The 25,735-nt window shown below is 37.1% G+C and overlaps 1 non-coding gene across 1 annotated transcript; it reads right to left on the bottom strand.

Moving 5' to 3' along the window:
* Positions 1–19,232: 19,232 nt before the first annotated feature.
* On the bottom strand, positions 19,233–19,371 carry LOC118050485 (small nucleolar RNA Z247). The gene has a single exon (XR_004687889.1). It is a non-coding gene; the product is annotated as a small nucleolar RNA Z247 (small nucleolar RNA).
* Between the last annotated feature and the right edge of the window lie 6,364 nt (positions 19,372–25,735).

The following is a 25,735-nucleotide window of genomic DNA, read 5'->3' as shown; positions in this document are numbered from 1 at the left end:
CATTTTAGAAATACAACATGCTAATCTCTTTCCTCCATAAACTCTTTAGCCAAAGGTAAGAAAGCAAAGCCGCGGTTCTCAATCTTCCCTAGAAAGGCATTGGTTTCAGCTAGGCTTCGGCGATAGCGAATGATGTCTCCTCCCATATTTCGCGCATTGATTCTAATAATTCGAGCATGTGCAGCAGCTTCGTCCATTTGCTCATCTGTTTTGGTCATTTTTTCTATGAGCAACATGTTAGTTCTGTTCAAAGCAGTGTTGTTGGCGTCGATTCGATCCTTGTGCTTTTCTGTTGCTACTAGCTTCTCGTCTAAGTACTTCGACTTTTTGCGTTCTTTGTCGAGCTTTATCCTCATAACTTTTATGTCATTCCTCTTGGCCGCTAACTCTGCTTTAACATCCTCGAATCCTCCCCTTTTGCTTTCCAACTCTATATATTTCTTATTCAAATCCTTATACCTCCTAATCCTATCCATTAGTTCGAATTGCACTTGCACAAATTTTTCTTGGTAATATTTTGCACTTTCTTGGCAATCGCTAAAGTCCATCTCCATTGCTTCAAGTTTAGAGCAACTTTGCATCCAATCCAAACTCAACCCTTTAAGCTCCTTCTCACTTCTTTCCCTAGCAATCTTCTCCTCAACCAACTTTAACTCAAGCTTGGTTATTTTCGCATCTCTAGACTGTATTTGCTCATCTAGAAATGTTCTCCTTTTATCCTCTTCTAACATCATTTCTTCCAACGTTGCCTTGTCCTTTCTGCTCTTGCTCAACTCTATTCTCAGTTTGTCCACTTGCCTTCTCAATTCACCGCTAACCCTCTTTCTTTTGAGGGGTTCCTCTACAGTTTGAGGAGATTTGACTTCTACACGAGGTATGGCTGAAGCAGCTGAATCATCTTTAATATTAACCTCCTTTCTCTTAATAAGCTCCTCTACAGCTTGAGGAGATTTAGCTTCTACGCAAGGCATGGCTGAAGCAGCTGAGGCTCTCCATTTTACATATCCTTTGCTCACACTTGGATCTCTCAAACCTTCTATTTCCACCAACACTAGATGCTTCCAATCTTGTTTGATGATCTCCAAAACTTCTTTCGCCATGGGATCTTTGAACAGACCAAAGAATTGAGCAATTCCCATAGTCCTGGGAACAAACTGCATGCCCCCAAGTTGTCTTACCACTAAAGCCGGAGCATAACTCACATAACCTGTAATCCCCACCAATGGTACCCAACGCCTTTGTCCACAACTCATTAGGACCTTCATTGTCGTTACCCATGGTGCTCTCCATTTAAAATCGCTATTGGGTAAACTTTCTAATTTATCAACCCAACCCTGGTTGTCTAGATCTCCCCACTCTTCTTCTTCTACTAACTTTAGGGGTTTTTGGGTGAACCACCAAAAATTATTGAAGACAGGTTTCTTTGTTTCGATATGGCTAACCATCCAAATATACAACAGTTGCGTGCAGCATCTCATTGCCCCTTTTCCAGCCCTTCTACAATGGTTAAGTGTCAAAAATGTTTCGGCTAAAATAGCAACCACTGGATTGATCTGTGTGTTCTCATACTCCACATAAGCAGCGGCGGCCTCCAAACTTACTAAACCAGTTTGACTTGGGAACAACACAAGGCCAAATATACCTAAGGCAATCAATCTCTCTTTTTCTACTCCTGACTCCTTTTCCAACTCTAGCATTCTCCATTTCAAACCGGTGCCATTCTTTTCCAGAAACTTTTCCAAGTTGGAGATTCTGAGCAGTTTTGACAGCTTAGGGATGATCTTGTCGGATCTCAAAGGAGAATAAATCCGATACAGGTCGTTCGGAAACTCGGTCAACAATCCATATTCCTCAATCGTGGGGCACAAGTCTACGCTTCCAAAGGAGAAACATCGGTAGTCTGGATCCCAAAAATGAACTAAGGCTCGCACAGCTGGGCTTAAAACTTCTACCTTTGCGATTTCCATCAAACGTCCGTATTTCCTAAAAAATGCATCTTTATCCACATTCTGAAAATGAGTCGTTAACTTGTTCACCTCATTCAATATGCAATTCAGGTTCTTGATTGGCGACATCTTCTTAGCATCGCTTCTAAGGCAGTCTCCTTCAGTCAATTGTGACAGTTCAGAATTCTTTCCATACTCTATGATGGAAGATTTGATGATGGTCATTTCGTTCACAAATCCTGCAATTCAAAATGCATGGGGGGTTAGTCTTGTTTCGATGCAAAAGATTTATATCGGAACATACACCCTAAGGATAGGTTCTAGTTCTTTTATGTGAGACATAGGGTAGGTTTACTACTAGGTCTCTAAAAGAGGGTCTCTTGCTGTTCCAGTGATCACCCTCGTAAAGGCGATATGGAGGTCCAGCAGATAGTGGGATGGCACGTGTACCAATCACTATCAGTCTAAACACTCAGCAAAGAGTTGGGGTTTACACAAACTTAAACCTTGACTCAAGTCATAAGGCAAGCTGCTAGTCCCCCACTTAACCTTAAAGTTACATGTGTGTGCCCTCAAAACATAATAACAATAATAAAGTGATGCATGACCATGCCATGTACTTTAGAATGTAAAGATGTATGCTAAAGCTTTTTTAAACAAAGCAACGTAAGAAAACAAAAACCAATAACACATAGCATAAACAAACAAAAAAACAAGCTTAGTCCAAGGATCCCCAGCGGAGTCGCCATTCTGTCGCACCCCCTCAAAAAATTATAAAGGCACGACATCGGTTGGCGATTTTCGTTGTGTTCTAATGAGTTGGTTCTTTGGAGTCGCCACCTAGTATTTGGTCACTAGGAACCCTAACTGGTCTTTCAGAGATTCTAAGGCAAGGGACTGATTGCGTAAAGGGAAGGTACTAGCACCCCTAGTACGCCCTACCTAAGGTAAGTTGCTTGGTGTTTGGTTTGCTCTATAGTCTATGGTGTTGGTGTCTTCTAAACCCGTCAATTTATTTTAGATAGAAATCTAAGGAAATTCCATGTGCTATGAAAGTTCGTTTTTCCTTTAGTATTTCAGGAGTTGGCAACTCGTAAATCGCCAGGAAAAGGAAAAAAAAATGAAGAAAGAATCACAACTCTTAAAAAAACAATTTTATACTTTCACGACTCGTAAATCGTGGAGTAAAAAAAAAATTAAAATTTTGAAATGTCCTCGATTACAACCAAAGCTTCTTTCAAACATGTGTGCTGATTTATTACTCCCAATAATACCTGGCACGGCGGAGACGATGGCTTGCTGACGGTGCTGCAGTGTCGTGGCTCACGGACGGCGGCTCCAGGCGGCGCTACGGCTGTTTTCCAACGGTTCGTCGTCGTTCACCCGGTTCGTTCCTTCTGTTTCAGCTTCTTGAGTTCCCTCTTGGTTTCAACTATCCCAAGCTTCTCAACTTTTGGGTTTTCGGTGGTTGTTTCTTAAGTTTGGTGGTTTCTCTCTCCTTCGGTCTCTCTCTCTCTCTCACTGTCTCGGTTTTTCTTTTCTTTTTCGGGTCCCTCCCTTCGTTCCTCCTTTTTTTATTTTCTTTTTCACTCTGTTTCTTCTCTATTTATAGGGATATCGGGGCGTGACCGCGTGGGGAGCGAGGCGTGCTGGTCGGTCGGTCGGCAGGCGCCGCTGCCAAGGTGCTTCTCTCGGTTTCGGTGGCGCGGCGGGTGGTCGGCTAGTGGCTTCGGTTTCGGGGGTCCCAAGGCGTGGAGCTTCGGGCCATGGCACGTGAGGAGAGAGGCGGGGACAAAAACCCCGGTTTTCCTCTTCTCTGCTACGCCTGCGGGGGGGGGGGGGAAGAAGAAGAGAAACAGTGTCGTTCGAAACGGCACCGTTTGGTCTTTTTTTTTTTTTAAACGCATGAAACGGCGTCGTTTTGGAGAAAACGCGCCGTTTCATTTAAATGTGGCGCCAGAAATGCGCCAACGTTCACATCAGTCCCCCAATTATTTTTGTTCCTTTCAATTGCGTCCCTGCCAATTTCGGTCTTGTCCGCCTTTTCCACTTTGGTCCTTGGCCTCTGATTTATGCAATTTAGCCCTCAATTGATCAATAAACTTCCAATTTCTTCAATTAGGCCCCTCAATCAATTCCAAACAGCCCCCCTATCTTTGCGCCTTTTCCAAATTGGTCCCTGGTTTCGGATTTTCACAATTAAACCCCTAATTGGCCATTAAACTTCAATATTTATGCAATTAAGCCCCTGATTTGACTTAATAAAATCCTAAAAATTATAATTTGGCTCCAGAACTTAAATTTCTTCAATTTAAAGCCCAAATTGACTTAAAAATCAATTTTTCTTGCAATCAAATCCCTTATAAATCCAATTAAAAAATCAATTAAACCCATAAACATCCAAATTTGGGCTTCTCTCCTCAAAATTCAAAATTTCCTTCTAAACATGGCCCTCATCCTTCAAGAATATACTGCCAAAAAATCCAATCTTTGTATTTTTATATTCCTTGACCAATTTTCTGACCATTTTCTGAGCGCTTCCGCCTCCTGTTATTTTTCTAACCTTCTTTGGCTATTTATTTTATTTTTTTGCGGGGACCCAAAAATGGGTTACAACAGTACGTATGCATGCCATTATGAGATTCTCGTTCATTTACCGTTTATTGATGTACATTACATGTATACAAGGTTTATCAAATGGGAAGAAGTGCGTCTAAGTCATTGTCTTCACTAAGCCTCGGGCCTGAAAGAAAAGTTAAGTGCTACAACGGGTATTTTGTCAATGGATATGTTTTCCATACTGAAGAATACGGGCAAGGAAGAAGGACATACAACTGCGGTGTTTGTGTTATAGGATCCACAAGTAGTGAGTTAGAAGTTGACTACTATGGTAGATTAGAAGAGGTTGTCGAACTACAATATCATAGCGAGCAGAATACAGTGTTTTTATTCAAATGCTATTGGTATGACATGACGGATAGAGGAATAAGAGTTGATATGCACCATGGTCTGGTCAAAATCAACTCAAAAGCTAGACTCCGCAACATAAACGATGTCTTTGTTTTCGCAAAGCAATGTCAACAAGTTTATTACACATACACCCCTTCATTTAGAAAGGATCGATCAAGAGTTGATTGGTTGTCCGTTTTAAAAACAAAACCACGGGGTCGTGTCGAGGTTGTTCAGGATGAGAACGAAGAAACAAGTGTGCGGGATGAAGTCTTTCAAGTTAGTGAGTTGGTTGAACTATATCGAGTTGCTCCTTCGATTGAATTGGAAGAAAATTCAAATTTTCGTGTTTCCGATGATAGTCTTGTTGATGTTGATGTAGAGGAGTTGAACGTTGTTTTGAGCTCTAGCGGACAAGCAAATGTCGATGAAGAAGATGATATCCATATTGAAGATTGCGATGAAGGTGATGACTATTCAATTGATGACGAAGAAGAAGAAAATTCTGACTAACTATCAAAACAAAGCCCTGTGTAAAACCCTTTTCTTCATGTAATTTACATTATGGATGATATATTTTGAAACATGAAATATATATTTATTGTTTAAGCACTGTTGCTATTGTTTTGTGTGATGGATAGTTTATCATTGCATTTTTTGCAGGAAGGTAAATAGAAAATACAAACACAACACCTCTTGTACATTGAACAATCACCGACGTCCATACTGACGGACAACTGTCCGTCAGCATCTCACAGAGAGTTCGAAAATAATTACACCGAAATGCCACAATCACCGATGTCCATACCGACGACTTTATCAACGTCCATACCGACGGACAGCCGTCCGTCGCCATCTCACAGAGAGTTCAAAAATAATTACACCAAAATGCCACAATCACCGACGTCCATACCGACAGACAGTTTTCCGTCGGCATCTCATAGAGAGTTCGAAAATAATTACACCGAAATGCCATAATCACCGACGTCTTTATCGACGGATAGTCGTCCGTCGGTATCTCACAGAGAGTTCGAAAATAATTACACCGAAATGCCACAATCACCGACGTCCATACCGACGAAGTTATCGACGTCCATACCGACAGAATTCATCCGTCGGTAAGTTGTCGGTGGGCAAATTTGACCGACAAAAATACCTACAAAATGCGCGAATTCCAAAGGGTGTGAATTGAATGCACCTCTAACCCTGTCATATTACCGAAGAAATCACTGACGGACCGCGAAAAATTTGGAGGGCAATTAAAAAATTCAGTGCGAAATTCAAAACTTACCAACGGATTTTTGACCTGTTACCGACGGATTTAAAAAATTAATAATATTTTTTTAATATCTATCAGTAAATCCGTCGGTTAATCTGCCATATAAGCTATAACTTCCAGCACCCGTCGCTTCCCCTCATTTTTTCTTCTCCTCCGCTGCCCTATAATTTTTAGTTTTTTGCTCTCAATCCTTCAAGGCTTTCACCTTGAATCTCTTGCAAGATTTGAATAAAGGTATGTGGTTTTTTCTATTTTATTTTATTTTCTTTTATTTTAGTTGTAGCTGTTTTTATTTTTGTTGTTTTGGTGTATTTTTTTTGTAATGTAGATAAAGTTTTGAATTGGACATATTATTAAGGTATGTATATTTCATTGCTTTTCTTGATGTAGTTTTTTTTTTTTGAATTTTGTGAATATTTTTTATTGTTGTGTTATAATTGGTATTGGTTAATTTATTGGATATTTGTTTTTTAAAGTTGAATTTAACTTAGAATTAGTAATTGACTATGTTAGAATAATTAGTAATTTTACTCTATTATTGCATGATTTGTATTTAATTATTTCCATTGATTTTAATTGTTAGTCTATATTTTTTTTAAAATTTATTGAATATAATTTATTGTTGTATTGCCATATATAATTATTGATTAATTTGTTGAATTAATATTGTTAATGTTGAATTTACCTTAGAATTAGTAATTGCATTTGTTGGAATAATTACTAATTGCATATGTTTTTAATTGTTAGTTTATATTTTTTTAAAATTTATTGAATATATTTTATTGTTGTATTGCCGTAATGAATATTTAATAATTTGTTGAATTAATATTGTTAATGTTGAATTTATCTTAGATTTAGTAATTGAATATGTTGGAAGAATTATTAATTTTACTCTAACTTGATGATTTGTGTTTAATTGTTTCTATTTATTTTGAATTTATAGTTTTGTTGTATTGACATAATTATTGAATAATTTGTTGAATTGTAATTGTTAATGTAGAATTTACCTTAGGATTAGTAATTGAATATGTTGGAATAATTAGTATAGATTGGGTCAATTTGTTGTGGCTATTGTTAATATTTGCAGGTTTGTGGATTTGGGTAGTATCCAAGTATAGGGGAGGTGCTGCTGATTTTTTTTTAACATTTCAATTGAATTATATAATTATTTATATAAAATTGGTTAGATGCAAAGAATGAAAACCAAAGCTGCACGTACGGTCGCATCTAGTTCGTCTAGCAGCGACGAAGACATTTCCTTAGGTGCCTCTCAAGAAGAGGCACCTACACCATTTGCGCTGTCAACTGATGCTGCCTCTTCCAGCGATGTTTCACGTCGCAGAACCCGCATGCCTTCGCAGCGGAATCGATAGACCCGCAAGTACGAGGCACAATGGAAGGATGATCTTTCAATGTAAGTTTGTTAAGGTTTTAATTTTTTTTAAAAAAAACAAATTTAAAACAAATTTATGAAGTCACTATTTAATTAATTTCAATTCTTTTCAGGTTCACAAACATTGAGGCTGCCCGAGTAATATCATCGGCGTTTAAAGTGTCAATGGAGATTCCATTGTTTCAATGGAGTCAGATATCCAGGCATCCTGAATGGATGCCTCAAATCAATGCATGGTTTTCCAGATTTGAGGTTCGTGTTAATATATAATTTTAAGCTTATTTCTAATAAATTCTTAATATAATTGTAAATAAATTATTAACATTTTTTAAAATTATTTTTTATACACATAATCGATTCTGCTAGAACGACAAACATAACAATGTTGTGAGGAGGGTGTGGGAAAATCACGCGGCAACTAGGTAACATCGAAAACAATACAACTTTTTTTTACTAAAAAATTTATGTTTCAAAATGTAATTTTTTATTGCGTTAAGTAGGTTGCGTGATTTTTGGTACGAAGCCCAAAAAAAGGCAAAAAAAACTGCGAGGGATAGGGGGTTCCAAGGCTGGAACGATGTTGTGTTTTGGAGGGATTTCAAACTGATATACATCCCGGAGAGTATATGGCAGCACTATCTTGAGCACGTGACGTCTGAGCGGTTCACACGACGCTCACAGTCCGGTGCTGGCAACCGGAATCGGCCAATTCATGGCTCGGTGACAACGCACACCGGCGGCTCTGTTCCGTTTGCTGCACATGCGAAATGGATGGTAAGATTAATTTAAATGAAATATATCGTTCAATTAATTTGTTGTTAATAAATTTTTTTCATTATAGGCTACATCTCTTGGACGTGAGCCGAGCCTTATGGAGCTGTTTGTGGAGACGCACGTGCGGAGTCAAGACCGCCAAAAGGGGGTGCAACAGTTCGTTGACAACCACGCTCAACATTTTGTGGTATGTTTATTCATCCATTTTATTTTGTAAGTTATTATTATGTTTATTGAATTGAATATGATGATTACTTTTTTTATATATTTTCAGGAGACCTATAATAATCGATTGAGGGAGACATATGGGGACGATCCTTCGACCCATCCGGAATTCGATCCGGATTTGTGGATGGAGGCTGGATTGTCAGGTGGACCCGATAAGAATCGGGTTTACAGGCTCTCCAACACTAGGGCCGACAACTTGCGGATGACCCATACTGCTTCAACCGTCGGGAGCTCCCAATCAGTATCGAACTCCCAATCTAAGGAGTTCGTGGCCTTGCAGCAAAGGTGCGACCACTTATCAGAGGCATACACAAAAATCAAAGAACTATATACAACAGAATCTGCACAACAAAGAGCGGCCTATGAAGAGCTTCGTCAAATGGTCATAAACATGTCACAAGGTGGAACATGTGCACCCAATCCAAGTTGGTCGCATAACAACCAGCCTCCTCCTCCTCCTGATCCTCCTTTATATTAATTTTTGATAAACATTATTTACATTTAAAATTTCATTTAATGTTTTTTTGAAACATTTCATTTTGTAATGAATATTATTTATCTTTCATTTTTTGTTTTTGATGCTTAATATAAATTTTATTTGCATAATTGGTTTTTATTACCATTAATTTATATCATTTTAATTATGTATTCTAAATAATTATAAAAAAAATAAAAAAAAATTACAAAGGGATTTACCGACGGAATACATCCGTCGGCATTAGACAGTAGCCGCAACCATCACCAACAAATTTCCAGACGAATAAATTCGGTCGGTGTTTTCATGACTCACCAACAGATTTACCAACGGATTAATTCCGTCGGTAAGATATAATACTGATGAATTTACAGACGGTATATTCTGTCGGTATTTCAACAATTCACCGACTAAGTTACCGACGGAAAGTAACCGTCGGTGAATTGTGATATCACCGACGGAATAACAATCCATCGGTATTATTGAAATGGGAAATTTGTTTTTTTGGCGCGCAAATTCCGTCTGTAAAACCATCAGTAAATGGTTTTTTTGTTTTGCCAACCGATATAGCGATGGAATGGGGAATCACCAACGAAAGGTAAGCCGACAGACGTATTCCATTGGTAATTTAGTCGGTAAATATTTTACCGACGTACTATCAATCACAGACCGACGGAATATTTCCGTCAGTAAAACTGTGAATTCTTGTTGTGACGGTTAGAGCTCAACGAAAAGTGATGGTCTTGATTGGGCAAGATGTTTGGGTCGATGTCGAGCATATAAGCTGTTGGCACGAAAAGAGTCCTTTCCACTCCATGAAAAGAGTACTTATAGCTACTGTTGGTTTCCAAGTAATCAATATCATGCATATTACTGTGTACTTAGTATATATCTTGTGTGGTTTCCAATTTTCTTTCCTTTTCTTCTTAATGTATGTGTGCCTCTCGTGCCCCATGAGCTTTGAATCGAAAGAATATAATATTGAAGCTAAAAAAAATAACTAAAAGTCTTTTCCAACAAGCCATGTAAGTGAGCATTTCACCAGGACCAGCTGGGATTGGTGGTGCATTCATGAGTTATTTCTCCTGCACTTCTGGCTTCATTGATTCCGGTGAGGCAGAGTTGCTGGCGATATACAAAGCCCAAGCTTAAGATCCTGGCAACTTGAGACCTTTTATGAGCTTCAAAATATTGTTACGAAGACAGTTGAGGGAAACAATTTTTACACTCACTCACACAGAGGGGCTAACCATGCAGTAGACCAACTAGCCAACAACTTAAGGAAAAAAGTTAAGGAAAAAACACAGAACAGGTAATAGTAAAGCTAGCTATGAAATCAAGTTCTGCTTTGCTAATGACATGCCACAACTTCCCTCTCTCAAAACGTGAAGAAAGACCACTGTTCTCAGAGTTGCCATTAATGGAAATAGAATTAAATTAAGAGACGCAGCATCGTCCATGGCCTGGCTGCTAACCGAATCTGATTCCACAGCCCAATTAAGCTGACTTGCCAACGATGAGGGAACACTAATCTCTAATGCTTTCTTAATGGGGCAAACTTCAGTCTCATTCGAATCCATGTCCTCAATCATGCAAGAGAAAACGCACAAGAAACGACCCTATGGGTCTCTCAGAACGCCTCCTATTCCTGCACTTCCTGGTTTCCTTAAGAACCCTCAGCTTAGAAAAACAATAAACAAATATTTAAAAAAAAACATGTATTGTACCCGACATCGCGGCGGCCCTAAAAATAATCTTGATTATGGAAAAAGGACAGATATCTGACATCTTGTTCTTTTAGGGAAAATGTCTTGTTTTAAGGAGTCGTTACTTAGTGTTATGGTCACTAGGAACCCTAACTGGTCAACAGAGATTCTGTGATTCGAGACTGATTATGTAAAAGGGAAGATATTATCACCCTTTAAACGTCCTGCCTGAGGCAGGCTGCATTGCTAATTTTTCCTTAAATTGCTAAACGTTTATTAGTTTATGTCATGATAATTTGCTTATAATATTCCTGACTCTAGCGCCAGTAAATATTCAACTACAGATACTTCCAACTCTGGTGTTGGTAAAAAAACGTATGATATTCTTGACTCTGACATCAATGAATAAACCCATGAAATAAATTTAAATTGATGGATGTGTATATTCTTTTATTTTTTATGTAAAAAAAAATAATGGTTTAATTGTAATATTCCTGACTCTAGCGTCAATGAATATTCGATATCGAATACTTCCAAATCTTGCGTTGGTAAAAATTCCACCACGAATAATTTTAACTCTGGCATTGGTAGATATCAGTGAATAAATTGATAAAATATATTTTTTCTAATACATGCAAAATTTTTATTTCTACACTTTTTTTTTTGGTCAAAATTAATTTGTATTTGGATCAAAGACATCTAAAAATGGAATCCGACTTGAAATGCCAAGATTTTCCTAGCATATTATATTGCTACAAGAGAACCTGCTATTCACATGTATATTCCTCTCATGCATGGTTAAATATGGAAACGTGCTTTTCTAAAGGAGCAAAAAAAAAAAAGAAAAAAACTAAAAACAACAAAAACAAATCACTGATTATATGTCAATGTCGCACATCACCCGCGCGGCGTCGTCGGCTGGTGATTTTTTTTGTTTCTCATTTTGCTTTGATTGGTTCGTCGGGAGTCACCACCTAGTATTTAATTGAAAGCTACTAGGAAACCCGGATGTTCTGGTTTCGTCAGAGATTCACGGGTAAGGGACTGGTTGTGGTTAGGGAAGGTATTAGCACCCCTAACACACCCTACATGAGTAAGCTACTTCGTGGCTTTGATGTGTTAAAGAAGTTTTAAAAATTTTATCTTTTCATCGAATAATAGAAATACGACTTACGTATAAGTTTATAATTTTTTATCGTGAGCAAATCAAAATATTAAATTATTTTTTTGCCTTTGCGATTTTAGCATAAAATAAAATAAAATGAATAAATAAAAACATCCATAAAACAAATACAAACACACACCTTCATTTTTACTATATGTATATATATATATATATATTTTTTTTCACATCCACACTACAAATTATAAAAATTTTAAAAAAACTAAATAAAAATCACATTAAAAAATTTCAAATTTACAAAATGGAGCCCAAAAAATTCAAGAACGGTTCTGGGATGCATTCTGGGTCCGCCGGAATAGTAGCGGTGTGTTGTTCCACATGCCACAGCCACTTGCGATGCGTGAACTCATGCGCCGCTGCTACTGTTGGAGCGCAGTCCGTTGGATCTGAAACCGCATGATCTCCTCCTCACTCCTGCATCGGCGGTGACCTGTAAAACAAGAAAAGAGAACACACGCAACAATTGATTTTTACTCCATTTCTATCCAGATCTGTTTTGACTTTCCCTTTTTAGATCTATTCTTTTCTGCCTTCTTTCTTCTTTCTGGCGTCCGTTCTTTCCTTCTTCACCCGGTGGCAGGTCTAGTGGTTGGGCGGCGACGGCGCTGGATTCAAGTTGTTGTTGTGGCTGCTATTGGGAAGACCGAAGAAGAAGGTGTTGCCGAGGAAGGGGCTTCGACGTTGATTTGGTCGTTTGCTGTTGAGAAGACCGAAGAAGAAGATGCCGCCGAGGAATGGGTTTTGACGCTATTGGGAGAGGAGAGGGACGATGTCTGTAGAGGGAGACTGTGGTTCTAACACTCCAATCTATGAAGGACGACAATGAATCTATTAGGTAGGCTGTGAGAGATCGGGAAAGGGGAAGGAGCTGGTCTTCGGGTGCTGGAAAAAATAGCGATGGTGACGGGGGCGACTCCTGGTGATGGAGTTGAGAGGACGTGAGCAGGGAAGATGAAGGAAGGAGCTGGCTCTCGGCCAAGGAAGCGCGAGAGAGAGAGAGAGAGGATGGCTTGTTTTTGGTCTGTTTGGCAGAGGGCAAGGGAGGAGGAGATGGTGGAAGGCTAGAGGTTTCAGTCAGCTGTTGTGGTGAAGGAAAATCAAAAGCCTGGGGGGGCCGGCGGCTTCTTTTTTGGTTAGAGATAGGTTTAGGTTTAGGGTTTTTTTTGTGTTTTTTTTTCCTTTCAAAACCCCCCCTTTTATCTGTGTTGAAGGCTACTATTTATAGGCAAAATGTTGTTTGGGCATCAAAATTGGTCCCTTAACTTCTTTTTTTGTAAGTTTTGATTTTTTCTAAAAATTTTCTCAAAAAATAGGTCAAAAATTGGATAGCAACAGTCAAGAAAACAAACCTTAGTAGAAGCTCTAGGAATCTGTTTCGGATCTTCACGAGTTTGACCGCAGCTATTGTTTTTGCTCACACTGAATGAGATTGAGTTTCTCTGTTTTACTTGGAACTGAGGACTCCTCGCCAGAACCTCCAAATGAGCAGCTCTCTAGCATTTTATCTTCTTCCAATGATTTGCTGTCGGGTCGACCACTGCTTGTGAAGTTGGAATATCTATTTGATGAACTGTGTAGCTACTGCTCGTGCTTCAGCAATGACTGGTTTCCTGAACATTTTTTTCTTCTTCGTTCTTGTGATTCTGCGAATGGTTGCCTTTTTTCTTCATCTTCGTCTTGTTTTTTATTCCTCTCCTCCCAGTTCCTCCCTTTTTCTGTGGCCTTCTCTGGCTTCTATAAAGCAAGAGAATGGCCTTTCTTCACGTGTTCGTGCCTCACGATCGTGAGGCAGGAATGCTTTTGTTTCTTTGAGAAAAAAACAGGGGCAGAAAATTTGCTCTCCTTTGTCTTGCTCGTTTCCCTGTCCTTTTCCTGTTTTCTTCCCCGTATTTTTTTCTTCTTTCTTTTCATCTCTCTCGGTTCCTTTCCCCCAGTTTTTCTTTAGTTTCTTTCTCCCCTGCGTCACCTCGGTTGCCCCCCACTTTATCCCTTTACGCTGAAACATAAAACCTTCCCTTTAATTGTCAAAACGGAAGCTGAAATGGGTAGTGAACAGTTTATCCAAGAAATGGTTCAGTTTTCCCTTCAAATTGCTATAGACTAAGAAGAAGCTCTGTTGTTTTGAATAATACTTTTGCTTAATCCATTTGTGAGTTACAGAGTGTTTAAATAGATTACAAAATAACAAACTTATCCTATACATCATCTGATTTGAATTCAAAAATAGATTACATGCCTAACTAACAGATTTTGCAGATAAGAGATTTGTTGCAGATGTTTTTAACTTTGAATTTTCATCTTCATTTGAACCGGTCATGTTGACGTGTTCTTCCACATGCCCCCACAATCATAGGGGTAAAGAGTGGACCTTGAGATTGTCACGTAGAAGTTTAAAACGTTGAGAAGATGAGGGCTTTGTAAGAGCATCTGCATATTGATTTTTGGTAGAGATGAGCCGAACATTTAAGTGACCGTTGAGAACCTGATCACGGACATAATGAAAATCTATTTCATTATGTTTTGTACGTGCATGGAAGAGAGGATTACTTGTGAGATAAGTGGCTCCAATGTTGTCACACCAAAGAATAGGAGGATGTATAGTCGAGATATGAAGTTCTGAAAGTAGAGTTTTAAGCCATTGAATTTCCGCAGCTGCATTTGCTAAAGCCTTGTACTCTGCGTCGGTGCTGCTACATGCAGTAGTTGGTTGCTGTTTACAGCTCCATGAAATTAAGTTTTTGCCAAGATAGACACAGTAAACACCAATTGATCTTCTATCATCCTGATCTAATGCCCAATCTACATCATTAAAAGTTTGAAGTTCAAGAAGATGATCAGGTTGAATTAAAAGAGCATGGGAGGTAGTTTCTTTCAAGTATCGCAAGATTCGTTTAACTGCCACCCAATGAGGTTCTTTCGGGTCATGCATATATTTACTAACATTATGAATAACAAATGCAAGCTCTGGCCTGGTGAAAGAAAGATATTGAAGTGCTCCCACAATACTTCTATACAAATGTGGATCATGAAAAGAAGCACCATATGATTTGTTTAAGATTTGGGACATGGACATAGGTGTAACAGAAGGTTTGGACTTGTCCATCTTGCTGCGAAGAAGAAGATCAAGTATGTAACGGCGTTGAGACAAATAAAGACCTTCATCACTCCGAATAGCTTCTATGCCAAGAAAGAAACTGAGTTCACCCAAATTTTTGATTGGAAAGTCAGACTGCAATAGACTTATCACATGATTAATGAAATTGAGATCAACACCTGCTAATATAATGCCATCGACATATATGAGAAAATAAAGAAGAATGGAACCATGTTGATAAACATAAAGGGAGTGATCAACTTGACTGCCTTTGAAACCAATGGCCTGCAACTTGTCAGTTAAGCGAGAGAACCACGCTCGTGGTGCTTGACGAAGACCACATATAGATTTATGAAGTTTACACACATGTTGTGGGTATTGAGGATGAAGAAAACCGGGAGGTTGAGCCATATAAACATCTTCATTCAAAAAGCCATGTAAAAAGGCATTGTGGACATCGATTTGACGAAGATGCCAACCACGGGATATAGCAACTGATAAAACCATCCGGACTGTTGTAGGTTTTACAACAGGACTGAAAGTTTCCAAAAAATCAACACCCTCCTGTTGATGAAAAACTTTAGCGACGAGCTGAGCTTTGAAACATTCAATACCGCCATCAGCCTTCCTCTTAATGCGATACACCCACTTGGAACCAATAATATTAGCATTAGGGGGAGAAGGAATCAAAGTCCAAGTACCATTTTGCAGTAAAGCATCGAATTCTTTGTTCATAGCATCTCTCCAATTGGGATGTTTAATAGCCTCAGAATAACATGTTGGTTCATGGTCGTTGTTAGTGACAGTGGCCATAAGAGCTTTTGGGAGAGGGTACCTGATATGGGAGTCTGAAGGTAGTTTGGGTTTGTGGATATTATTTCTGCTGCGGGTAGTCATATGGTGGGCATTTTAAGGTTGAGATGGAGGAACAAAAACTAAAGAGGGAGGAGGTTTGTCATCAGTAGTGTGATTTGGAGAGGGACTGTGACCAAAAGTTTCTGTAGTAACATCATGATCAAATGGAGGCTCTGATGGTGTTGTCATATTCTGTGGAAGTGGTGTTGCAAGTGGAAAATTAGAACTTGTAGAAAAACTGGAGCGAGCATATGATAACTGGAGATTAGAAGGAAGAATAACAGGAGGTTCATGAATGGAAGGAACAATAGTTTGTGGGGGGATCATAAGAAAAGAGTGACTCATTAAAAACAACATGACGGGAAACATATATTTTACCAGTGGAGACATCTAAACATTTATACCACCGATGACCAATACTATAGCCAATGAAGATACACATTTTGGATCGAAAATCCATTTTATGTTTATTATATGGATGTAAGTAGGGCCAGCAGGCACAACCAAACACTCGTAAAAAATTGAAATCTGGTTTAGATTTATTGACCATTTCATAAGGTGATTTGTGCTGTAAAATCGGAGTGGGTAAACAATTAATGATATAAATAGCAGTTAAGAAAGCATCTTCCCAAAAAATATTTGGTAAATGGGAGTGAGCAAGTAATGCAAGGCCAACCTCAACAATTTGACGATGACGCCTTTCAATAGCACCAGCTTGTTGATGCATATAAAGGCATGTTACTCGATGAGTAATTCCTTGAGTTTGTAAAAAATTGTTTAAGCTGCGGTATTCTCCACCCCAGTCAGTTTGGATGGCTTTAATTTTAGTATTAAATTGACATTCAACAGCAGCATGAAATTTTTGAAAAATTTGTAATGCATCATATTTGAGTTTTAAGGGGAACAACCATAAAAATTTGGTTGAATCATCTAAAAAACTTATGTAATAACATGCACCTGTAGTTGAGAAGATGGGTGTTGGCCCCCAAACATCCGAATATAATAATTCTAATGGATTTGAAACAGAGATATGTGAATTAGAAAAAGGCAAAGCATGGCTTTTGGCCATTGACAGTGAGAGCAAATAGAATTGTTATTAGTAGTAATGGGAAAGGAAACAACTTTATTAATAACTGGGAAAGAAGCATGGCCAAGGTGTCGATGCCACAAAGTGGCAGAGATTTTAATACTAGAAAGAGCTTGCTGCTGAAGAAGAGTAAGCGACATTGAAAAATTGTAAAGGCCGTTACGAAGTGGACCCCGATGCAGGAAGTTCCCCAAGTAATCCTTCACAAGAAAAAAAGAGGCATGAAACTCAAAGAAAACATTGTTATCTTGACAGAAATGGTGGACTGAAAGAAGATTTTTTTGAATATCAGGAACTAGTAGTATTTGGTTTAGAACAAAAGATTTGGATGGGGAAGATAAAGTGGAAGTACCACTGTGAGTAATTTTCAAACCTGCACCATTTGCCACTTGAATATGATCATGATCATCATAGTCCTCAGTTTGAAGATGAATTTTGTTCAGATCATTGGTGAGATGATGTGTGGCAAGAAAAACATTTAAGTGTATCATTGGTGAGATGATGAATTTTCAAACCTGTATCAGGATGCCACTCGTGTGCAGTATGGTGATGTCGAGCAGCAAGAAAAGCATAAGGTGGACGTTAAGGGGATTGATCCTAGTAAGAGAGATCAAAATGATGATAGCATTTAAGTGCATGATGACCCAGTTTGAGGCATACTTGACAAATAAGAGAGGTGTATGCTGCTTGATCACAGGTTGTTGAACGACCAACTCAACCTTCACCACGATAGTTACTGCCACGACCTCGGTTAGAGTGTTGCTACCCAATTTTTGACCCATGTTTTGATTTTTTTAAAAAAAAATATATAAAAAAACTAAAAAATAAAAAATAAAAATATAAGGGTTTACATGTGGCGACAACATAGAGCATCAGGGCTAAGGAAGCAATATGTCAAGGAGGTAATTACTAAATCATAAATAATTTGGTTTGATTTGTGCTGGTTATGAAAAATAATCACTACAATATAAAATATCATAGATATATGATTTGATTCGTACTGGTTATGGAAAATAATTATTGCAATATAAAATACCATAGATATATGATTTGATTCGTGCTGGTTATGGAAAATAATCAATGCAATATAAAATACCATATATATGGGATTTGTTAGTGTTGGTTATAGAAGACAATCTCTGTAATAATTATTGCAATATTTCCTTGAATAGCACACATAGAGATTTTCTAATGTCTTAAAAAAAAAAAAAATGTGTTTTTTTGATAAAAAAATATAAAAAAATGTTTTTGTGTGTTGCATACGGGCAATACCCTAACATGTTTTTTTTAATGTCTTAAAAAAAAACAAATATTTGAACTTTCAAAAATGTGTTTTCGCATGGATTTCTTAAACACAACAAAAAAATTATTTTCTTGCATTTCTGGATTTTACAACATGTTTGTAAAACTCCAAAGGGTATTGGCTAATATTCCAAAAAATACAAAAATCTTATTTTAGGGGGAATTCATTTATTATTCACCGTTAATGTTTGGATAAAGAAATCCCAAAGGGATGAATATCCAAAATATTATTAGAAATAGCTTGTTATTATTCACTGTTAATATTTGGATAAAGAAACCCTAAGTGGTAAATATCCAAAATAATTTTCTAGGAATAATAAGTCATCAAACATCATTGAAAGAAGCCTTGATTATAATCGAGGACATTTCAATTTTACTCCACGGTTTACGAGCCGTGAGAGTATGAAACACTAAGGCAAAAATAGGCTTTTAAAGTGCCTTGAATTTCCTTAGATTTCTAAATTTTTTGTCCCTTCTCCTTGTGATTTACGAGTCGCAAAACTCTTGAAATACTAAGAGAAAAATGAGCTTTCGAAGCACATGGAATCTCCTTGGATTTCTATCCTAATAAATTTAGTTTGAATCAAACCTAGGAAAATTGATGGGATTACAAAACATCAACACCGTAGCAATTATAAAGCAAACCAAACACTAAGCAGCTTACCTTAGGTAGGGCGTACTAGGGGTGCTAATACCTTCCCTTTACGCAACCAGTCCCTTGCCTTAGAATCTCTGAAAGACTAGTTAGGGTTCCTAGTGACCAAAATACTAGGTGGCGACTCCAAAGACCCAATCAAGCAAAAACAAATGAAAAAATCACCATCGAACGTCGTGCGGGTGACGTGCGACATAGAGGATGGATAAATGTTACCAGGGCAAGATTGGAAAGAAGGAGGTTGTCTGGTGGCCATGTTCACAGAGGCAATAACTTGAATGGTGTCATGATCCTGATTGATCCTTGACTCAGTAATAAGAAGCAGAGAATAAAGTTCTTCCAAGGTGAAAACATCAGAATGAGAGGTAATTGTAGAGACCAATGAGTCATACTCCTGACCAAGACCAGCAAGTATATAAGTAAGAATTTCATCAGATTTCAGAGGTTGGCCAGCAAGTGCAAGTTCATCTGTCATGTGTTTGATGGAAAGAAAATAATCCTTAGCAGTCATGGCTCCTTTTCATGCAGTGGCACGCTGAGTGCGAAGTTGAACAGCTTTAGCACGTGAAATGGAAGAAAAATTTTGTTGAAGAGCAAGCCATACATCTTTGGATGTGGTGTATGACATGACTTGAGAGAGAACATCCTCAGTAAGAGAAGTATTGATGATGGCAAGGATTAAAGAATCCTGATGAAGCCAATGATCATATTCTGGATTTGGTATCTTAGTAATATCGCCTGTAGTGGGATGAGGGGCATCTAGCTCTTTTGGAGGCATCGTAATTGTGCCATCAAGATACCCAAAGACACCTTGACCACGGAAATATGGGAGGGCCTGAGCTTTCCAAACATGATAATTTGAATGAATTAGTTTGACACTAAGGGAAAGAGATAAATGGAAAGAGAGGGAACAAAGAACGGGGAAGTAATGTGAGGAAGAGTAGGTGAAGAAGAAGAAGCCATTAGATGCAAAAAGGGAAGAAGAAAAAAAAAAGGAATAGGATTAGACGTTGGTCTTTTACGAGTTGACTGATACCATGTACAATAAGAAGAAGCTCTGTTGTTTTGAATAATAGTTTTGCTTAATCCATTTGTGAATTACAAAGTGTTTAAATAGATTACAGAATAACAAACTTATCCTATACATCATCTGATTTGAATTCAAAAATAGATTACATGCCTAACTAACAGATTTTGCAAATAAGAGATTTGTTGCAGATGTTTTAAACTTTGAATCTTCATCTTCATTTGAACTGGTCATGTTGACATGTTCTTCCACAATTGCTATTTTTGATGTGGTCCTTGAAGTCTTGAACTTTTTGTAAGCAAACCCCTAGGTAAACTTTAATTGGACCCCTGCATTTCAGCGTATTTTACGAAACAGTCCTTGGTTCAGAATGTATCAATTCAGCCCTTAATTGACTCTTCAAACCTCAGTATTTCAATTAAGTCCCTAATTTCATTAAATTAATTCCAAGCTCAATTATGTCTCAAAACTTATCAATTCTCCAATTAAGCCCTTGATTTGATTAATTAAACTAGTCAAGAGTTTAATTGAATCTTTAAACTTCCAATCATGTTGCCCTTAACCCAAATTTTAATTCATTCTTCATTTATTTCATTTTTTACTTGTTTTTCATCATCATTTTTTTTTAGTAAATAAAATAATAATAATAATAATTAAAAATAAAAGGGTAAAAAATTGGGTTATGACAAGTATTTTTTTAATGTACAAAGATGTAAACCTTAAATTTGCAGTTTAATTTTAAAAATAAATCTAATAATGTATGTTTCCTTACATGTCTCTACTAGAAAACAAATCAAAATACAAAAGCATAAAGAAAATTAACATAAAATCCAAAATAATTTCTTAGAAAAAATAACAAAATTAACCCCAACAAAATCTTCTTGACTTAATATTTGAAGATCCAATGGTCTAATGAATGACAAAGTGGTTTCCCACAGGATACTTAGTTGTAGAAATCACTTAAAAAAAATTAAGCTCGATCAGATTTCATATTATCACCTTTTTAAGCCATTAACTTGGTTTGACATGACCAGATGTTTTGTTGGAGCTCTATTTGTTCTATTAATCAATAAAAATATCTATTAAGCTATCCATCTAGTTTGACAAATCCTTATCTAAATACTCAGAATCTTCTTCTGTTTCTCAAACATCACATTTATACATATGAGAGGAAAATTGCATCAAAGCAACAAGTTTCTTTTCTCAAATTTGAAAGGTTGATGATTGATAGGTTATAGTAGCTACAAATTACAATAGCTTTTCTTTCAACATGAAATTCATATTGCAATTTGTTTTGTGTATTGTATATGAACTTGTGGTCAACTCTCGGTACTTTCAGTTGTGAAGAATTATGTACTAGTTTTAGGTAAATTCAAATAAGATATTTTTTTATCCTAAACTCAACTTTTTAAAACTTTTTTTTTTCTTCTTGTTAAGGAGAATTTGTTTCTTCATTCTACATTTTCTAATTGACTTCCTTGGTAATCATATTTGTGGATGACAAATAGCTTTTTTTCTCATCATTAAGTATATGAATATGTGTGGCTTATGCTATTTTTAAATTTTTGATATGTTATAAATGATAAGGATAAATATCATAATATTCAAACCAAATAAGATGAAGAAGAAGAGACATTGTGTTTGATGTTGAAGACGCTGCTGTTACGCTATTCATGCAGGTGTTGCGGTTTGGATAATCCTATTACTGTTGTTATAGTTTTAAATCTCTTGTAAATCTTATCTCTTGTAACGAACACATAGATATCTCTCTTATCTCTTGTAACAACCTCACTTATATATGAATGAGATTACATACGTCTCTGGTAACGAAAAAAAGAGTTCTATCAATTCTTTTAATAAACAATCTAAAATTTGTTATGATGACTATGATGGTTAGAAGTTGTTGTTTGTGCTGGTTTTGTTACTTCTCTTATGTTTTTTGGATTGTTTTTGAATTATATTTTAATTTCTCCTATGCTTTTAGATATTTAGATGTTTTCTAGTTGAGGTAGAGTTTTTCTATTCTATTTATAGGTCTTGTAGACCTTAAAGAAAATATACTTTATTATATTTATTTTTAGAGAATAAAACCGTGAATTTAAAGTTTACTTTTATAATCCTTTTTTCTCGTAAAATCTTTTACATATTCTTTGTCACACTCAAACATCGCAACGACCGATTAAAAATTATCACTCAATTAGATAAAGGAATAGATATTTGACATCTTGTTCTTTTATGGGAAAAAGGTCTTGTTCAAGGAGTCGCCACCTAGTATTATGGTCACTAGGAACCCTAACTGGTCAACATAGATTCTATGGTACGGGACTGGTTACGTAAAAGGGAAGATGCAATCACCCTTTAAGCGTCCTATCTAAAGTAGGTTGCATTGCTAGTTTTGTCTAAAATTGCTAAGAATTTGTTATCCTTTTTCCTTTTTTTATTCTTCCTTTCATGTTCCCGACTCTAGCGTCAGTGAACAATTTTGACGAATATTTCCAACTTTGGCGTTGGTAAATATTGCACAAATCCAAAAGAATACGATATTCCTAACTCTGGCGTTGGTGAATATTTTCGCAAAAAATGAATTTGAAGAAGAAATTTTTTATGTCATTTTTTCTTGTTTATCGTTTATTATTATTTGCCCTTTTTAGATGGAAGTAAAAAAACATTGCACAACATACATTTAACAGTAATAGTCCACAGATTGAGCACATCTATAAAAAAAATACAAACAAAAAGACAAAAAAATAAAACAAAGTGCCTCGCCTATAAATAAATCAACGAAGGCCCCCAAATATTTTTGGAATTTTCTGTTATCGAAAAGGGGTTCGTTTGGTCAAATATGAAATTATAATGGGCATAAAAATTATGGCCAAGGCATAAGGGTGTGTTTTGCCAAACACACCCTTAGTAAACACAATTTGGGTTGGCTAGGCCTAAAGCCCAAACCCGGCCCACTCTTTTTTTCTTTTTGGGCTGGATCTAGCCCAGCCATGCGTGCAAGGTTCATGCATGCATGCAACAGTAACCAATTAATTATTTTAGAAAGGAAGGAAGGAAACTTACCTAGGCGTGCGGCTACTGGAGGCAAAGTCGAGGGAGACTGGGCTAAAAAAAAAAGGGTTGAGGGGGGCGGCGGCTAGTATAGGGTTTGCCGCCCCTTTCTTTTGTTTTTATGTTTCTCTCTTTTAGGGTTTTTGGTAATGGCCTCCTTTTGGGGTCTCTTCTTTTAGGGTTTCTCTCTAATCTTCCTCCCTTTTTTGCATACAATGAGGTTTGTATTTATAGTGCCAGAGTCTCTTCGCGTGTGAGAAACAAAGTTTCAATCAAACTCGTTCTCTTTTTTATGAAGTTTGAATTTGATTAAGCATCAAATTTGAAAGTGGATAACTATCATTATCTTGAAGACAAGGATTATCTTGAAGATAAGGATAGAATGACAAAAGCACATTATAGTCCTTAGTTTTTGCGCAAGCTGATAAATCACACTTTTCATTGAAATAAATCTCTGATTTTTGAATTTTACATTTTAAACCCTGTAAAATTAAATTAAAAAGCCAATGGGCCAAAATTGGGTTACAACATTCTTTGTAAACTTCTAAATTTAAGATAGTAGCATTTCATAAGATTTGATGAACCATATAAAGTTGAATTTTGATTCATTCAATTAATATTTAACCTAATTAATTAATTAATTTTTTCCAGCACTAAAAATAAAAACCACAACATTTTTAGCTCATTAATTAAAGGCTTTAAAAGCACACCAAATATCTTTCACCGACCTTTCGAGTTAAAAACAATGGCCTCATAGGAATAGTTGATGGTTTCGAACCCAGCCCTCCTCAATTTTCCAGCATTGAACATAAAACCCAAGGTATTCTTAATTTTGCTTACGTAGTTTGGTAGATAAGGACCAAACGGTACTTGGCTGGATTATCTCTTCTCTATCTCCTACAGTGGTTTCCACCATTTATGGTCTTGAGACCTCTCGGCTTGCTTGGCAAGCCCTTGGCACACTTTTTGTTGTGCCTTCCACATCTCGTATTTCTTTATGACAACTTATATACTCTGTTCGCAATGGTCTCAACTCCTTTTCTCATTCCTTTATGACAACTTATATACTCCTTGCTAAGGAGAAATCTATGTCATTCTCAGACTTCCATGTAGAGTTGCTGAACTATGATCTTATGCAAAAATTCCATAGTTAAACTATTCAATAGGAGGCAGGGTCTTGTGCTCTCTATTCGTATACACCTGGTTCAAAATCAAGTTCTTGCCACAACACCAACAAGTCTTAGTTTTCCGGGACGTCAAAAGGCTTTGCTTGTCCTGCTTTTTCTCAATTTCGGCAACCCTAACCTCACTTTCCATCCTCATCATTAACTGCTACGTCTGCCTCTCGCTCTCAATCTTCTTGTCAGATTTGCAAACAAAATGGACATCAATCACTGGAGTGTTTTTATCGGATGAACTATTCATTTTAGGGACGTCACCCTCCATCTAATTTAGCTGCTATGGTTGTTAAGGCTAATAGAACTTATCTCAATCAACATCAATGGTATGCTGACAACAGTGCCAACATTCATGTGACCTCATATCTTGCTAATCTTGCAACCTCTTAACCTTATGAAGGTGATGATTTCGTGGGTGTAGGTAACGGGACATGTTTGACTATATCTCGCATTAGCACTGCTTTCATTAAAACTCATTCTTCTATTCTCACCTTAAATAATGTTGCTTATTATCTTCAAGCTTCGGCTCAACTCCTCTCTATTAATAAATTATGCAAAGATAATAATGTTTTCTTTGAGCTCAGTAGTTCTAATTTTTCTATGAAGGACATCCTAACGAGGACACGCTTTTGACAGGGCCAAGTGATAATGGATTGTACCCGATCAACCTTTGTCAACTTCCTTCATCCAAATTTCATGCTCTCACCATGATTGTTGGTGTCAAGGCTTTCTACTTCCACTTGGCATTGTTGTTTGGGGTATCCTTCCGCGAAAATTCCATATTGTGTCATTTCTAAATTTTCTCTTCCAATTAATGATTCCATAAATAAACAGGCCATTTGTGTGTCTTGTCAACTCGGCAAATCTAAACAATTGTCATTTTTGGATCCTGTAAGAGAATCAACAACTCCCCTGGAATTAATTCATTCCGATATTTGGTCTACTTACACTCCATCTTTGAGTGATTATTGGTATTATGTAACTTTTATTGATGACTATACTTGCTTTTATTGGCTTTTTCCTATTTCTCATAAATCCGATCTCTACTCTACATTTGTTTTTTTTAGGTTGATAGCCCCCAGTATCCGGGTTGCCCCGACTAATCTGGTGGTCGCCCCGGGTCACATACCTGGCAGTGGCAAGTGAGGCTACCAATGGGTGTTGCTGCGTACATGGGGACTCGAAACCAAGACCTCGCTTAAGCGAAACAAGCTGCTTACCACTTAAACCAACCCCCATTGGTCACATTTGTTAAATTCAAGACAGAGCACTACCTCTCTATATTCCTTCTTCTCGTATGTTTACTCAATCACAAACTAGACATTCTAAACCTCATAGTTTTCCTGACTTTCAACTCCATTACTCTACTCATCACCCTCTTCGAGCTTTGCATGCAGGTGTGGTCATATCTGAGCTTCATACTTATATTCTACCAGCTTCTATACCTGCGTGGAATGTGGAAATAAATAGTGAATTTCATGTGTTGTTGAAGAATGAAACATGGTCGTTATGCCCTCGCCCTCTTGGTAAAATGTGGTCCCATGCAAATG

Source organism: Populus alba, chromosome 3 (assembly GCF_005239225.2).
Source record: "Populus alba chromosome 3, ASM523922v2, whole genome shotgun sequence".
NCBI lineage: Eukaryota > Viridiplantae > Streptophyta > Magnoliopsida > Malpighiales > Salicaceae > Populus > Populus alba.
This window is presented reverse-complemented; position numbering and strand designations above follow the sequence as displayed.